Source organism: Megascapheus bottae, chromosome 22, assembly GCF_031878675.1.
Source record: "Megascapheus bottae isolate mThoBot1 chromosome 22, mThoBot2.hap1, whole genome shotgun sequence".
NCBI lineage: Eukaryota > Metazoa > Chordata > Mammalia > Rodentia > Geomyidae > Megascapheus > Megascapheus bottae.
In genome coordinates, this window is record NC_143530.1 from 2361866 (window position 1) to 2376005 (window position 14140).

Below are 14140 nucleotides of genomic sequence, written 5' to 3' on the forward strand. Positions count from 1 at the left end.
ACCTGGACCTGATTCACTGAATGTATCCTTTATCTTCATAGCCCTTCCTGTTGGTATTGCTTTTTCTTAGTAACATTTCCTCCTGTTAGTTTTGTTGTACACCCAGTCTCTGGGGCCCCTGCTGGTCTCGGGGGGTATCCTTGGGCCCTCTGGCATGTTTTGTTGGCAGTGGAGTCGCTGACCTCTTGGTCACCCTGCCCGAGCTTTGGCCACTGAAGAAAAACCCACTTCACCCTGGCTGCTGTACAAGGAACTTCGCTTCATTTGTTTAAATTTGCTGATTCACTCAGAGTCCAAACACAACGCTAGGAAGAAAAGAGAATCTTAGAGCTACGGGAGCAGGCGGGGAGATCACTTTTCCTCCCATGGAGACCACTGTTCAGAGTGGCCCGGGCTCTTCTCTGTGGCCCGTTCTGGTTGCTGCCGTGTAATTAAAATTTCAAATTGAACGCAGCTGCCAGACCAGCAGCATGTAAGAGCCTCTGGCCCCAGACTTTTTCTGGAAACACATGCTCTCTGCTCACCTTTGTGAAACTCGCCAGTAAATCATGAAATGCACTAAGTTTTGTGAATCAGGACCCTAAATGTTTAATTGTAAATAATCTAAGTTTCAGATAATCCTTACAGCTTTGTGTTGAAGTTTTGGGTTTTTTTTTTATTTTTAGTTAAATGTCTTAGCTGCTTCTGAAATAACTGTTATAGATTATGCATAAATATCTAACTGTAATGCTGATTTTAAGAGATTGCAATAAAGCTGCTGCAGCCAAGTCTGTGGACTGGTGGGTATGTTTTGGAGGACTGAGGATGGCTTTGTCTTTTGACACTGAGTGTGTAAATCAGGTTGTCAAAAGGCGGTCAGGCTAAAATGTTAGTAGTGTGAGGAAACAAAAGAATGGAATTAGTATTCAAAAGCCTCTGCCATGAAAGGGTTGCCAGCTTAGTGTAATTCACCGAGTTCCCTGTGGGTGGGGCCGAGCCCCAGGAGGGAGCTGCTGGCCCCTGGGGGAGGGGCTGTGCCCCGGAAGTAAAGTTTCCTTTTACTCCAGAGCGATGCTGGAGCGGTGGCATAGCGCAGTGGTGAGAGGAGTCCAGCTTGCAGTCCTCTGGCTACGGCTGGATCCACACAAACAGAGACTCCTCTGCTGTCTGTCTCCAAGCCAGACTGCTTTCCCTGAGTGATCTTGGGCTGGGTTGCTCAGCTCTCAAGCTCCTGGGGTCTCCCAGCCCAGGGAGCCAGGGTGGCCACAGCTGCATCTCCGACAAACTCCCTGGTGGTGAGACACTGGCCTGTCTGCTACCCATGAGGAAAAAAGACACTTCTGCCACACCCCACCTGAAGTCCCAGCTGCCTTTAGTTGTAACATCTAGATTTGCCTCTGGTTTTACAGCAGGTGCCTGCGCGCTCCCAGGATGAAGTTGGCCCCGTGAGCTCCCCAGAACCTCACCATCTGAGCGCAGTGGAGAATCCAGGCTGGGGAGCAGAACTAGCAACACAAGCAAAACGTGCTTTCTCCCTGGCATAGAACACCTCGCACTCTGGCTTTCCTAACCGGCCTCGAACCCACAGTCTGGCCTGCTGGCCCATCTGTTTTCCTCAGGTCCTCAATACCTATGCCACTGATGTGCCTTGCCTTGGCCTAAACACTGCCTGACAAAAAGTCAAGACAGAGATTCAGGTTGTAGCATGGGTTGGCCTGTGTCTCTGAGCAGTGCTGAGAACCCAAAACTTGGCAGAGAACAGAGGACGGAAGTGAGCCTGCAACGTGAGATCTTGCAAAGCCGTCCTGGATGAGAGGCCCTTCAGATGATGTGCAGAGTTCCTGCCAGTGACCTTTCCATTGAGATAGCCTCCCATACTCCACGGGAGTAAGTTCCGAGTTTTCTCAGTCACCATTATGCTTCATAAATGTTTCACTTGCCCTATAAACACTTCCAGGTGTACATGTCAATTGATACCTAGGAATGTATAAGCCAGGTACAGGGATGGGAAGGTGGCCTCGTGAGAGAGTGCTCACCTAGCATGCAGGAAGCCCTGGGTTCAATTCCCCAGTATCATATACACAGAAAAAGCTAGAAGTGGTGCTGTGGCTCAAGTGACAGAGTGCTAGCCTTGAGCAAAAGTGCCCAGGCCCTGAGTTCAAGCCCTAAAGCCAGAGACACAGGTGAACGCATCCTTGCCTGGTCATAGGGAAGAGGAGGTTAGGGGATTATGGTTCCGGGCTGGCCCAAGCCAAAAAAAAAAGAAGAAAGAAAAAGAAAAACGAGCTAGGTACCTATAGATGCTGCCTGTAGTCAGCTCCTCAGGACTGGGCTGGGGTTCAGAGCCAGGCCAGGCGGAGGCCCAGCTATGAGTCTCATCTCCACTTAACCAGCAAGAGTGCTGGAACCAGTGACGTGGCTCAGGTGGTGGAGCGCCAGCTCTCCATGAAAAGGCCCCACGAGAGCACAAGGCTGTTTATTCAAGCCCCAGTAACCAGCAAAAGAGGACTGGAGGCATCGCTGATAGAGAAGCTGCCTAGCAAGAGAAAGTCCTGAGTTCAAGCCCCCACTGTCCCCCCAAAATATACGTCATCTCAGTGCAGGCTGCTATAACAATGCCATAGAGGGACTGACAAAACAGCCAGGGATGTCACACATGATCACTAGAAACAGGAGTACAAAATAACCCGGGATCTGAAAACATTGCCACATTGTTTCAACATCCGTGTCCTGCTGTGATACTGTTCTATACATTATTTCCTTCCACTGGGGAGAACTGGATAACGGGCACAGGCATTTCCCCGTGCTGTTGCATGTAACTACATATTAACCTGTCACTATCTCGGAGTATCAAAAGGGATCATGGATCAGGCATTCAAAGGTATAACCCCTAACCCTGCCTCTCCTTCTGCACTTTCAGAAGGTTATGTTTCAGAAAATGAGTTGTTCCATGATGAGCTTTTGTAAGCTACAATGTTTAAGAGAGTAGTATAATTTTAGCTAAATAATACAAGGTTAAAGTTAACGTGCTCATTCTTTTATGAAGCTGACTGTGTGATTCCAGCAGTGCCCTCGTGGTGGCAGTAGAAGACTAATCTGTCCACTGGCACCGCCAGAACCAGGGAGTTGACCAGCCCAGCACTTCTCAAATCAGCTGTGAAGTTGGAGCTGTACAAAATGTAAAAGTAAAAGTGTGGGGAGGGAGGGGGGGTCTCAGACATGGGGTTTATTCACTCCACGAGCAAAAGAAATGCAACACAGTTACAAAACAGGGGAAACAATTTCCTATAAGAGAAGGAAGCCACACACACAGCACCTACTTGCTGTGGCCCACCCATCTGGTAACTGGACCGCAGCCACACGATGCCCTATCGGCAAGCATTTCCCCCCCATTTCTTCTGTCCCCCTGATACCCAGGCACTTGAGAACAAATAATTCATTTCTCCTTGCCTGAGTTGCTCCAGTAGAGGTAAACAACAGATAACTAGTGTAAAGAAACCTCATCTATTTTTCTTGACCACATACGGTCTTACGACCCCCTGCCTGGGAATGACATGAGACAGGGAAGAAAGGCTGAGCTAAGGTTTGCCCAGTGCTCGGTAGAGACTCATAATAACACAAGTCACCAAGCACCCAGCAACAGGCACTTATTCAGTGACATCCAAGCACAATAGACACCCAGTACCAGATTGTTTCCTTTTGTTCTCAGAACTGTGGGTCCATCCATAGAGCTCACCCCCAGCGGTCTTGTTTTCACTTCATGACTTTCGTTCATGATGATTGGGCCAGAGGCGACACCTGACTCGGGAAGAGGCTCCCATTGGCTGGCCTGAAGCCAATGAAGTTCCTTCCTTTCAGAACTGCAATTAAGAGAAAAGCACAAGCTCTGGTCAGTGGAGTGGACCTTAGAGAGAAAGGTCATCCTTAGCTGTTGGACTTGCCTTCCATTCTGAGGGGGGGGTAAGCAATATCTCTACCAACAAATTCACACTTCCAGTCTTATTTTCTACAAACTGATGTTACTAGTTAAACTTATTTTCACTTGGTTTCTGCTGCCTGAATTTTCTGCCAAAGACACCTTACTCCTGTACAACGTTTTGTGGTTTTGTTTTATTTAAAAAAAAAAAATGTGTACCCAGGTTCCGGCTCCCATGGAATGTCCTGGCTACTGACCAGACCAGGGTCTCTGGCATCTAACCCAGCTTTGTGACCCTACAAATGTTCCTGTCCCTCTCTCAGGATTTCAGCTGTGTTCTCAGTAAACACACGGTTGATAGCATCGCTTAAGGAAGTCACTGTGAAAGGAACTAGCCATCTGGCCGGTGCCGGCGCCTGACAGATGCTGAAGGGATGTCAGCCTGTGCCTTAAGAGCCGCTACTCTGGCTGTTCTGCAGGGGGTGTTGCCCAAAGATCGTGGGAAGTTTTCAAAATAGAAAAGACATCATTCCTGCACAAGATGGCAGCCCTGATCTGGGCCATTTAGCCAGGAGTCTGTTGCTCTCTTTCTGGAGTCTGCCAGGCTGGTGAGACTTCCTGGGTGCCACTGGGAAATGAGAGTCCTGGCAGCCCTGGCACAGGAGTGGCCAGGCACCCGTGGCTGCTAGAGCAGACTGGTAGAGGGCCTAACCACCCTAAGGACTGCGGACCTAAAACTGTAGAGTAACCGAGGCAAGCAGTGTCTGCCCTGACTTCAGAGCCAGCCAGGAAGTGGAAGAGCAGGACCTTTGCTCTTTTCCTCTGCCCAGGCCAGCAGGCAGCGGAACGGAGAGTGAAGCCATTGGAGTTCATGCTGTGTTCCTCCTGACCTCTGGCGCCGGTGTGGTGGCATCCATCACCAGGAATCTAGGCCCTGGTTTAGCTGAGCCGTGACCTACGGAGCCACTCATGCTTCTCCCCTGCTTGTCACTGGAAAAAGTGACTTTGTGTGTGTGTTTATTTTTTGGTGCCAGTCCTGGGGCTTGAACTCGGGGCCTAGGCTTTATCCCTGAGGCTTTAGGGGTTGAGGGGTTTGTTGTTGTTGTTGTTGTATATAAAGCTAACGCTCTACCACTTGATCTACAACCTTACTTCTGGCTTTTGGAGTAGTTTATTGGAGATAATAATCTCATGGACTTTCCTGCCTAGGATGGCTTTGAACCATGATTCTCTCCTAAGCAGCTGGGATTCCAGATGTGAGCCTGGCTGTGTGGCTTTGCACACTTCTGCCTCCTGGTGGCCTCTGTAGCCGCCTCGGAGCCTGCCAGGAGAAGGACAGCCTCAGGACCCATCGGCTGCCCTCCATCCCCTGTGATGCAGCTGGTACCAGGACAGCATGCAGAGTCTTTTAGCTTCTGAATGCATTCCCCATAAAGTGAATCTGCTTGCTCTGGAGAGCCTTGACTGCATTTGATGGATGGAGAGAGGACAAGTTAGCATACCATTAGGCTTAGAAACAAAATATAGAGAAAAAAAACAAAAACAAAACCAGGGAAGATTGCCTTTCAGGCTCAAAAGAGCTGTGGGTGAGAAAATGGTTGCTATTAGCAACACAAATGTTTGGTATTATGAACATCACTCTTGAATAAACAGTTTGAGTGAGCTCTTAACACACCCAACTAAGAAGTCAGCCACCTGAGAATTATTGGAACAGTTCCACAGAGAGTTTTACATAGATTTTTTACCGTTCTTGTGTTTTTCCCTTTCAGTCACTGAGCTTCAAGAGTCCCGTGCTCTGGAGATGGGCTTGGTTCCGGCCAGCCTCGCCCTTCCTCCTCTAATCTACACCGAGTCTCATGGCTTGGGGGCCCCGAGTTTTCTGGTTGGTGAAGATCCCATGTTAGACTCTTCACCGCTGTGATAAACACCTGATAGCCACAACTTGAAAGAAGGAAGATGGCAGTCAGCTCAGTTCCAGGGATTCCAGTCCCTAGCCCTCGACTGTGCTGGCCCACGCCCGTGGCCAGGCAAGATCATGTGGCAGGAGCCTGTGGCCAAGGCCACTTAGCTCACTGTGAACAAGAGACAGGGAGAGAGGTGGGGAAACAGAACAACATGGAGGCATAGCCCTACCCTTCCCTGGGACAGGAGCTGGCACAATGGAGCAAGCTTGCACAGCCCTTCCGGTCACGCTGGAGGCAGCGATCGGAAGGCCACTCGGGACAAAATTCCCTTCTCAACTGTAGCTGGGCCCTGGAGCACCTGCCTGTCTTCCCCGCTGGGGCAGGAAGCCCCCCGATAGGAAGATTTTGACCCAGGCATGCATAAGCCTGCGGGGGGGAATGAGATCCTGTTTCAAACTCATGACAAGTGTAGCTCAGCGGTAGAACGTTTGCCCTGAACGCGGGGGCCCCGAGATCACACCCTCGTACTGCGGCCCCCCAGAAGAAGTGAAGAGCGCAGTGGTGAATGGCTGGCCTTCTCAAGGCAGGTTCGCTCTTTGTTTCAGTTGTTCTTGTTCCAATTCAGGGAAAGTTAAAAACAAGCCAGGGGCCTTGTTCCTGTCTGCAATGAAACCTCTGCCTTTTCTTGCTACACTGCAGGCACTGGTTGGAAATCTGTGTCACACCTCCCGCTGCCGCCTGAGGACACTGGCTGGCCTCCCAAGGAAGCAGAAAGCCTATCAGAAGGGGGGGGGGTCGTTGAGAACACCTCCAGGGCATCGCAGTCGCTTTGCATTTGATTTATTTCATATATGATGCAATGTTATGCAACAGATATGTATCAAAACTTCCCATGACAGCCTACTAATTTGCAAAACTAGTATGTTTTTATGTATGAATTACAATAATTTTGGGGGGCCAGGAGCGTGGCCTAGAGGTAGTGCTTGCCTAGCATGCAGTCAGCCAGAAGTGGTGCTGTGGCTTAAGTGGTAGAGTGCTTGCCTTGTGAAAGTTCAAGGATAGTGCCCAGGTCCTGAGTTCAAGCCCCGGGATTGGCATTAATGATAATGATGATGATCATTTTAAAATAGAAAATGAAAACAAAATGTGACCCCAGTGTCAGGGATGCTCAGGTAAATGGGTGAGGAACTCAAGGCCTGCGTGGGTTATAGAGAGAAACACTAATTCGACAGAACAAGAAAGAATGGGGGACAGGAAAGGTAAGTCTTTGCACATCAGGGACCTGAGTTTGATCCTCAGAACAAGGAGGGAAAAGTGAACAAAGAATACAATACTTGTGAGTCTTCATTATCACTATGTATACCTGTGAGCCCACTGAAGAACATTAGAATTTGGGGTGTCATCAAAAAAATGTTGAGGCCTGCTTAGTTCTGAGAGAATCGGTATGTGTTAGCTACAATCCATCATTTCTGGAAGCACTTCCAGACCGACCTGGGAGAAGAGCAGACAGAAAGGCAAAGACAAAACATGAAACTATAAAAGCTAGAAGGCAACACAGGCTGTAAAGTTAGATGTTTTTAAACCTCTATCTATCTATCTATCTATCTATCTATCTATCTATCTATCTATCTGCATATGCTCATTGGGATTGAACCCAGGACCCTGCAAATGCTCATCCTCTAAGCTACCTGGCAGCGCCTACTTGTTTACATGTTTATCTAAATAAGCTTGAACCAGTAGTCTAGGTAAACTTTGGTTTTACCATGGCTTTTAAGTCCAGCATGAAAGAAAAAAGCTGGTAGCTGAACACAGTGACTCACGCCTGTAATCCTAGCTACTCAGGAGGCTGAGCTCTGAGGATCTTGGTTCAAAGCCAGCCCAAGAGACTCTTATCTCCAATTAACCACTAGAAAACCAGAAGTGGGGCATGGCTCAAGGGTAGGGCGGTAGCCTTGAGCTGAAGAGCTCAGGGACAGTGGCCAGGCCAAGTCCAAACCCCATGACCAACCAAAAAAAAAAAGGGGGGGGGGAAGCTGATAAACTGGGCTCCCTAAAGAAAAACTTTGCTGTGCAAAAGATATTCTTAAAGGAGAAAAAAAAAGCAAGCTAAGTATTGAGAGAATAGCATATATTTGCAAAATGCATCCAATAAAAAGTCTGTGTCCCAAAGAGACACCAACTATTAAAAGTTGATAATAAGAAAACTGCCTAATAAAAAGCAGGCAAAAGATCTGAACAGATATCTCCCCAAAGATGATATACTGAGAGCAAAATTGTCCAGGTAAGATCAGCAGTTTCTTGCATTGCTGAATATGCTCTTACAATCTAAAGTCGGGTTCCTTGGTATTTTTCACAAATAATCTGGAAGCCTGTCTGCCTGAAAGTCTGCATAGCATGTTCACAGCCGGCGTACATTACTGCCAACACATGGGACAACCCAGATGTCCTTCAGTGGGTGACCAGACCAACTACAGGGCTGGAAGTAAACGCTCTGCCAAGCCAGGAAAAAGATGTAGAGGAAAATTTAAGGGCACCTTGCCAAGGAAAAGGAGTCGATTTGGAAAAGACAAAACTATGGAGACATTAAGAAGTTCAGAAATGACCAGGAGCTTGGGCCAAGAGCACAGGATAATTTTAGCACAGCAAAAGAAAGCATGAGAAGAAAATGGTAGACACAGGACATTGTGTCTTTGTTAGAATGTGCAGAATTGTGCAATACAGCGGGACTTGAACTCTGGACCTGGGCTCTGTCCCTGAGCCTCTTTGTGCTCGAGGCTGGCTCTCTACGACTTGAGCCAGAGATCCACTTCCATCTTTTCCTAAGTACATTATTGGCGATAAGAGCTTCATGAACTTTTCTGCCCGGGCTGGTGTTGAACTGCCATCCTCAGATCTCAGCCTCCCGAGTGGCTAGGATTACAGGCGTGAGCCAATAGTGCTCAACTTGTCAAATCGATTTCTTCTCTTGTCTTTTTTAGTTTTGCCAAACCTGGGGCTTGAACTCAGGACCTGAGCACTGTCCTTGGGCTTTCCTCAAGGCTAGGGCTCTGCCACTTGAGTCCCAGCACCATTTCTGTTTTTTTCTCTGCGTATGTGGTACTGACAAATTGAACCCAGGTCTCTGTGCATGCTAGGCAAGCACTCTACCACTGGGCCATGCCCCCAGCCCTATAGATTTTTTTAAGGAATAATAATGAATCACTATCAGCTCATTGACTAGAACAAGGGCCCCACACACTGCAAGGCACGGACATCGGTATAAATGGATCTTATCTACTGGAATCAGGAAAATGAGGTGATGAGGCCCTTGACTGCCTGTTTATGACACAGCTGTATAATTACAAGCATATGCTCATCTTGGGTAGTATAATGTAACAATAATTTAACTTGTAAGACCATTTCAGCCACAAAGTCCAACAAAGAAGGTCTGCAGTCTGGATTATTGTTTGTTTGGTATAGGTGTTTAAAACAGCCTTCTCCAAATGAGGCTGGAACAGGCAGGTGGCAAGAACTCTAAAAATTTGCTTTTTGCTTATGTTCACAAACTCGCACGTGTTGTACCGTGGAAGCTTCCAAGCTGAAGCCGGAAGCATTTCTGTAATGTCTTAATGCCAGCATCACACAGTGTCTAAGTGTACACACAACCATGGAGGGTGTGTGCACACGTGAGACACACAGACCAGTGGTGCCACTATGGTAGAAAGCTTGTGAACCCACGAGCTCTGAGCGAGGGCCAGCCAGCACACCAGTCTGAGGGCCATTTTAGAAAACACTGAATCCGGTCATTTTTAGGTGATTTGTATACACTCAGTTCGAAAGTGCAGTGTTTTGTTTTTGGTTGCTTGTTTGTTTGTTTTTGCCTGTCCTGGGGCTTCACCTCTGGGCCTGGGCACTGTGCTTGGATACTTTCTGCTCAAAGCTAGAGCTCTTCCACTTGAGCTGTATGCCACTTCCAGCTTTTTCTGTGAATGTGGTGCTGAGGAATGGAACCCAGGTGAACACTCTGCCACTAGGCTAAGCTCCTGGCCCTAAAAGTGAGCAGTGAGTGAGCATTTGTTCCCCTGAATTAAGTGGACTTCATTGATTTTTATTTTTTACCAGACTTACCGACTCAGGCATTGAATAATGAGCCGGAGTTTTCCAGGCGCTGGAGACATTTTCTGCGCTAGGCCATTCATCTGGATGGCATTTTGGAAAGACATGGGAAAGTAGGTCCTCCTCCTGCTTTGTCCTTCAAGGAGAGCAGACGCAGAAACCCACACCCAAGGTCACCGCAAAGACCTGTTTGGCACTGCTGCTGGATTCTGTGCCTCTCAGGTCTCCTTTATTGCTATCCTGACACACTCACTAGTTCTTTGTTATATATTCGGGAAAGTGTATTTCCTCCTAATTTACTTCTGATATAAAAGGATTACAATCTTTGAGGACCACAGAGAATCTGGTTTCTGTATTATTCTGCCTGGGCCTGTTTCAAACCACCACCCTCAGAACTTCCAGCCTCCCGAGTAGCCAGGATGGCAGACTTGAGCCACTGGCACTTGGCAGTATGTATAATTTCTTTTTTCCAGTCCTGGGGCTTGAGCTCAGGGCCTGAGCACTATGCTTGGGGCTTCCTCAAGGCTAGAGCTCTACCACTTGAGCATAGCACCACTTCCGGCTTTTTTTATGTATGTGGTAACCGAAGAATAGAACCCATGGCTTCATGCATGCTAGACAAGCACTCTAGACAAGCCAAACTCCCGGGCCTTGTTTATTTTTTTAATTTATTTATTTTTGTAAGTCATGGGGCTTGAACTCTTGGCCCTACCCCTTGAGTCACAGTGCTACTTCCAGTTTTCTAGTGGTTAATTGGAGATAAGACTCTCATAGACTTTAGTGCCCTGGCTGGATTTGAACCACCATCCTCAGATCTCAGCCTCTGAGTAGCTAGGATTACAGGTATGAGCCACTGCACCCAGCCAACTATGTATAATTGTCAAGTTATTTTTTTTTTTTGCCAATCCTGGGCTTGACTCAGACAGGGCCTGAGCACTGTCCTTGGACTTTCTCAAGGCTAGAGCTCTACCACTGAGCCTCAGCATCACTTCCGGCTTTTTTCTATGTATGTGGTACTGAGGAATTGAACCTGGGTCTTTGTGCCTGCTAGGCAAGCATTCTACCACTAGGCCAAACTCGTGGCCCTGTCAAGTTACTTTTCATGGTGTTAATCAAGCCAACTACAGTAATTAAAATGATGACAGCAGATGCTGGAGATGTGTTTTAGTGGCAGACACTTGCCTCAAATGTGCAAGACCCTGGATCCAATCCCTAGGTCTGGAGAGAAAAGAAAGAAAATAAGGACACATTCACTAACTTCAAAAGAAGTGAGGGCAGCGAACACAGCTTGCTGAAATTTTGAATATTTTTCTTTCTCTTTCTAACAATTCACACTGATTATTATGCGTAAGTAAACATGTATTACAGTGTTTTGTTTTGTTTTGTTTTGTTTTGCCAGTCCTAGGCTTGAGCTCAGGGCCTGAGCTTTCTCAAGGCTAGAGCTCTACCACTTGAGCCTCAGCACCACTTCTGGCTTTTTTCTATATATGTGGTACCAAGGAATGGAACCCGGGTCTTCATGCATGCTAGGCAAGCACTTTAACCACTAGGCCAAACTCCCGGACTACATTTATTTTTTATTTGTTTGTTTTTGCCAGTCCTGGGGCTTGGACTCAGGGCTTGAATACTGTCCTTGGGCTTTCTCAAGGCTAGCACTCTACCCCTTGAGCCACAGGACCACTTCTGCCTTTTTCTCTGTGGTACCGAGGAATTGAACCCTGGTCTTCGTGCATGCTAGGGGAGCACTCCACCACTGGGCCACACTCCCAGTGTATTACATTGATAAGGAGAAGCCCGACACTGTTGGCTTACACCTGCAATTCTAGCTCTTCAGGAGGCTGAAATCTGAGGATCAAGGTTCAAAGTCAGCCTGGGCAGGAAATTCCATGAGACTCTTATCTCCAATTAACTGGTGAACAAACTAGAAGTGGCACTGTGCCTCAAGGAGTAAAGTTCTATCCTTGAGCACAGAAGCTTAGGGACAACACCCAGGCCCTGAGCTCAAGCCCCAGGGCTGACACAAAAAATAAAATAAAAGTAAAGTATGGTAAATATAGTTATAAGAATTGTTTTAAGGGCCAGGTGTGTGGCCTAGTGGTAGAGTGCTTGCCTAGCATGCACGAAGACCCGGATTCGATTCCTTGGTACCACATACAAAGAAAAAGCCATAAGTGGTGCTGAGGCTCAAGTGGTAGAGCTCTAGCCTTGAGAAAGCCCAAGGACAGTACTCAGGACCTCAGTTCAAGCCTCAGGACTGGCAAAAAAAAAATAGTTTTAGGTCTGGGAATGTGGCTTAGTGGTAAGAGTGCTTGCCTAGCACACATGAAGCCCTGAGTTTGATTCCTCATTACCACATACACAGAAAAAGCCAGAAGTGCCACTGTGGCTCAAGTGGTAGAGTGCTAGTCTTGCACAACAGAGGCTCAAGGATTGTGTCCAGGCCCTGAGTTTAAGCCCTAGGACTAGAAAAAAATAAAAAGAATAGTTTTGTACCATGAGTAATTTCCACGCTGAACTGTCTCCACATTTTAACACTGTATAATTTAGTCACTGAATAGTAATACAGAAATTTATTATTGATGGTATGTGAGTCCAGGAATCATTCTTACCTATTTTGAGATCACAGTTAACATATAAAGGACATGAGCCATTTTGCTTGCAATCTTTATCAAATTTTATTAGACTGTCCATTGACAAACTGCTTTATTCTACTTCCATTTTCAGAAAGCATCCATAAGAATTGCCTTGTACCAAGAACAAGAGTCTCTTTATGTGCTCAAAGGTTTTCTGGCGTGCAGCCTTGAAGGCCAAGTTTACCGCACTATTTATAACTTCCCATACAAACTGACCATGAAAGGATGTACTGCAGGCTCGTTCAATCAGTTCCCTGCAGGATTCAATAATAAACTTGCAGCTAAACTTAGAAATGTTTTTTATTACTTCCGTGTGCTGCTCGTTCTTCTATTGCAGGTACTTGACCTGCGATTTAAAAAAAAAAGCAACTTAAATGCAATGAAGACCTTTTTGTTCCAGAGAGCAGCCTAGAGGAAACGGGTCTTCAGTGATGGCAGTCTAGATGCTTCTGAGAATCCGCGACTGCTTCCTGGGTGAAGAACTTCCTACACAGCCCCACTCCGCTCTTGTACCCAGGAAACACCTGCAAGGCCTCTCCTCACGGTGTCTGCTCCCCGTCCACCATCTTTACTGCTTTATAGCACCCCACGTCTAGCCGTGGACAGATCCACAGAAGTCTCTCCCATGCCTGGGATTCTACTCTGGAGAACTGAATGCTGAACAACGCTGGAGCCCACTCAGGAATCCCCACTCCAGGGGGTAAACACTCACCCATGCATCACTAAACACCGTGTGAGTGTTCGGAGACGCTTCCAGATCCAGCCAGGAGGAAGGCACTGTCCTCTGCGGGTGGACTGGGGGTCTGTCTGTTCCAGAGGAGGCCCCGAAGCCAGGGCTGAAGAAACCGGGTTCTTGTCTGGAATCTGTGGGGTGAGGCAGAGGCTTGAGGGTTTGCAGTTCAAGGCCAACCTAGGCAAAAGGTAAAACTTTAAAAAAAAGGACATACACATTTGTTTAGCATGAACAAAGCCCCAAGTCTGATCTCCAATACTGAGAAGAAGAAAAAAGGGAAGAGGAGAAAGGGGCGGGGGCGGGGGGGGGGGAGAGGAAATGTTCCACGAAGAAGGAAGAGTCTGTGTGAAGAGCTGGTGTCCTAAAGCTAAGGAAGTTTTGAAAGTCTGAGAGGCACAACATGTCTTCTAACCCCAGCCAGGAAGTTAAGGGACATTTTTTGTTTTAAAAATTATCTCAGGCCTAGAGCCAACCACCAGCAGATACAGCTCATTCTAGCTCCATCCCACCAACAGCTCTTTTTTCTAAGCAGAACTCTGAGTGGCCCGGCCAGCCAATAATGCCAAAACTGTCATTGCTGTCATCACCATCAGCCTAGTCTAGCCCGATGCGAGCTTCCTCACAAAGGGACAGCGCACCCAGTAAGGATTACTGCAGCAAGGGATGCGTACAACAGGAGCCAGGACCCAATACCACGGCGGCAATGGAAGAGCCATGGCACCCAAATGAAATGTGAAGTGTGAGCAACCAATGGAGAAACAAATAAATCGTCCTGCATGAAAGTAAAAACGTGTGCCTTAGAAGACACTATCTAGAAAATAAAAACAACCTACAGATTGGGAGAAAGTATTTACAAATCATCTAAGAAGGAGTTAGTGTC